Source organism: Cucurbita maxima, unplaced genomic scaffold, assembly GCF_002738345.1.
Source record: "Cucurbita maxima cultivar Rimu unplaced genomic scaffold, Cmax_1.0 Cma_Scf00827, whole genome shotgun sequence".
NCBI classification, from domain to species: Eukaryota; Viridiplantae; Streptophyta; class Magnoliopsida; order Cucurbitales; family Cucurbitaceae; genus Cucurbita; species Cucurbita maxima.
This window is the reverse complement of record NW_019272843.1, coordinates 1-4,213: the sequence shown is the minus strand read 5'-3', so window position 1 is coordinate 4,213 and position 4,213 is coordinate 1. Positions and strand designations below refer to the sequence as shown.

At 34.4% G+C, this 4,213-nt stretch overlaps 1 non-coding gene across 1 annotated transcript; it reads left to right on the top strand.

Moving 5' to 3' along the window:
• The first annotated feature begins 3,841 nt into the window (after nucleotides 1–3,841).
• TRNAP-UGG lies at nucleotides 3,842–3,913 on the top strand. The gene has a single exon. It is a non-coding gene; the product is annotated as a tRNA-Pro (tRNA).
• Nucleotides 3,914–4,213: the final 300 nt, after the last annotated feature.

Below are 4,213 nucleotides of genomic sequence, written 5' to 3'. Positions count from 1 at the left end.
ATTGATAGATCCACTACAAGGCATTTGGTCTAGTGTATGATTCTCGCTTGGGGTGCGAGAGGTCCGGAGTTTGATTCTAAAAATGCCTCCAACAATTATATCAAATTGAAGCATGCAATATAATAAGATTTGAAATAGGTTTTTTAAACCTTGAATCAAGAAGTAATTCAAATTGATATTTGGAAAGAAAAAAAAAGCTATATTTAATTATAATTTACAAGTGTCTTTATAACATGTTAATTGAAGAGAGCAAACAACAAGAATAAACAAACAAAGGAAATTTGTGTATGTATGATTCTCTTCAAATCTTGGAAACTATGAGGATTCCTCTCCTTTCTTGACATCAAGACTTACTTTTTTGGGACTTGGACCATAAACAGTCATCTACTCTTACTCCTACTCCCTTCTATAAGAATCAACATAGCATAATCATTCCATGAAGGCTGAGGTAGTCTTATAAAAGAAGATGAGGGTACCACTTTCTATTGCAGAATTTCTATGTGAATAGAGAATGAACCATATTCTTGGGAGATAAGATAGAGCCTCGAGCCTAACTTCAAAGGCATTACACAAATTGTTCTATGATATTTTTTCTAGGAACTCTTTGTTATGTTGTGCGCTGAAGGTTTAAGGAAAGGGACACAGATTCTCTATTGCACTGATCTCCCAATAGAAGTTTTACCTAGGTCATCTGTCGTCACAATCCTTTTAAGGAAGATGCGCCAAAATAACCAGTGAACAATAACATTTATAGAAGTTTCATAGAGCAAGAAGAGGATTGTGATAGTAGTTTCCCTAAGTAAAACTTCTTTAAATGTCTTAGCCAATCATGACCTCATAATGAGGAGTCTCTTGGACAACAATAGCATATGGACAACAAATGTCTTAGCCAATTGTAACGGTTATGATTGCTCAAGGCATGTCGCCCAAATAACCGATAAACAATAACATTGTCCAAATAACAACCTTGGACAACAAATTTTTTACAAGAATGGCTGAGACATGCAACATGCAACCACAGGCAACACGCCATGGGCAATCATGACTGTGACATCTGCCCCCACACAGTTTATTGGATAAGGCTGACTTTAGGTCTCTCGATGCGCTTCTAGCTGATCTCATAATGAGGAGTCTCTTCCAACCTACTAGGTGCTATTGAAAAGTACTTCTCGGTTTGTTGAGTCTTCATGTCTTCTCTGTTCGTGTCTTTCCTACTTTCTTCGCTTAAAACTTTTTTTTAATTGTATGACGTCATATCACCTGCTTTTGCTTGATGTCTTCTTAGTCGAAATAATAACGTTTCAAGTTACTAACGTGGACAACAAGGTTAGTCCGCATCCATAAGAGCAATTAGATTCTAAATGATGTCGTCATAATCTTATGGATAGCTTTAACTAGTCCATAGTATTTTCACACCAGTCTTTGGTTTTGTTGCTTTGAACTCGAAGTTGATCTAACCTTAACTTATATGAACTCTTTATTTTTCTTGAAATTATTGTGGTTGACGCTTCCGACTGACCCTTCTCTACATCCGTCTAGATGATATTTATGTGTGAACATGTGTTGCTTCAATGGTTTGTTTTTGTCTCCCTTCTTTAGTATCTGACCTTGTTTTTGTCTCTCTTGGTAGGGATAAGTCCATTATCTGACCTTGTTTTGCGTCGTGGTGTTAATGTAGTGGCAACAAGGTTTCTATTGAGATTGGCGCACTCGAGCTCCCTTTTCAATTACAACAATAGCAGAAAGGGTAGATTCATCATGGCTATGATTATTTTTCAACTGTTGTATCGACATCATTTTCAACCCTCTTGGTTGATGGATGTTTTTCTAAATGATCGTCGGGTTAGACTCCGTTACTGCTAGACATTTTGCTAGGGGCATGTAAATGACTTTGTGTTTCAGCAGGACGTTCATTCTTGACACGACGTCGAAGTCATCCATTTCAACTATCACTAAACAATTTTCCTAGTCCAAGGCTCTAGCTTGATTAGAGTTCTCATTGTGACTCTTAAGACAGACAAAGCTTCCAATTTGACGGGGTTCATCTTTCCTATATCTTGATGCCAAAGGATGTTAAAATATTTTGCATCGGTCTCCATCATGTTGTGGGTGGCTCTAGAGTTGACAATGGTGTTCCTTACTACTTTGTGCTTTATCCAGACCTCGACATGCATAATATATATATATATTCATTTAACTATAAGACATATGGTCCATGGTAAATTGTAAGTCTTATACTCATTAATATTATAATGGCTACTACCTAAATTATAACCTAAAGTTGATAATTGATGTTCAATTAGCCAACCTTAAATTTGTAATCATTGTGAAGTGATTGAAATTAGAATGGAAGTAGTTTAAACTCCTAGTACCTTAAATGAAGTTGGTCTCTTCTAATAAAACACGAATTTCTCTTTAATATCATTAATACAATTATGCTTCATATTGAACCTACCAAACATGAAACTAAAACTACGTTCAATTTAACTCCATTTTATTGTCATCTTGAATGACGTGCAAGATATATTCTTGGTTTACCTTGATATTTCATATTAGTTAAGTTTTTTGTAAAATCACAATTTGACAATAACAAAGATGAACTTGAGTCTGTTTATTATTTTAACGAAAATTTCTTTCTCCATCTTATTCCTAATAACTCTTCAACTAAATTCATATTATGCTAAGAAACAAATTTTTTACTCGCAAGAAGTAAAATATGCAACTTTAACTAAAATTTCATCGAAACAAATTTTATTGTCATACAACATAGATGACAATTATAGCCTTCAAACAAAAACTAGAGTAGTTGTGGTGAATGGGATAGAAACTCTAGTGTTCATCCATAATATACAACCACTACCTAAATTATGACCTATAAATTTGAAAACATAAGTTGTAGTTGAAAATTACATAAAACAATCCCCTAAATCCAAGAACTCGTGTCCAATTAGTCAATCCTAAAGATAGCAACTAACATAGAGTAATTGAAGCTCCACATGAAGTAATTTAAAGTTCCAGTTACTTAACTAAATTTCATCTCGTCTTTAATAAAACATGAGTTGCACTTAAGTTCATGAAATATTTGACTCCAACTCTTAGTACTATTAATGCAATTATATTTCATATGAGTTTGTCATAAATCAAACTATGTTACATTCAATACAACTTCATTTTCTTGTCATAGGAAGCAAAATAGAAGAATTAAATCAAACAAACTGATGAACTGAGCCGAATAAATCCAACCCAACCCAAACGGATTAGTTTGATTCATTTGTTGGGTTGTAGTTTATTTGAACACTTGCATACTAGACCATCAACTTTTTGTTTTATAGTCCAACAACCGCTCAAGAAAATAGATTTCAAACTTGAGAGAAAAAAATATACTGAGAAGGAGTTAAAAATGTTGCAATTTTTTAGAAAGGGCATTTGGTCTAGTGGTATGATTCTCGCACCTAGTGTATATTCTTCAGAAACCAAAAATTAAGGCAATTAAAACTATAATGATGATGCTCTTTTTTAATATCATTTTATCTTTTCCACTTTCAATAGGCATGCCTACCCAAATCCTAACTTTCGATATTTGCTTTACTTGTGTACTCACGATATGTGTCTCAAATGGAACTATCAAACTAAAACTTACACTATTTTCTTCTCAATAAAGCTTACACTATTTTCTTCTCAATACAGTAATTGTCGCAAACCCTATGTAAATAATTTAACAGCGGTCTAGTCTAAAAGATATAATAATAATGATTATTTCTCATGGATTTCATTAACAAAGAAAATAAATGAAATAATGATGATACATTCCATAAAAAACATAATATATAGCACATACTAAGGGCATTTGGTCTAGTGGTATGATTCTTGCTTTGGGTGCAAGAGGTCTCGAGTTCGATTCTCAGAATGCCCCTTCAAAAGAAAAAAAGCCTCTCCACCGGTTCCTTACCTCACGAATTATCTCCTCAACCCTTGCAAGTATGAGTGCTATTCAATTACGGCAACATTCGCAACTACCAAAGTGCACTAAACCTAGTAGAGATCTTCGACCTAACGAGAATGGAACTTCAAACCCATTCAAACCCATTTTTTTGTTCTCGATTGATCGAAAGACGTTCGACAGCTGGGAGGGCCTATCGTGGGGGAACTTTCCTTTTCATGGTAGGCAAATTTAAAGAGGAAGATGCGTATGTCCACGGTGATCAAGGTAGAG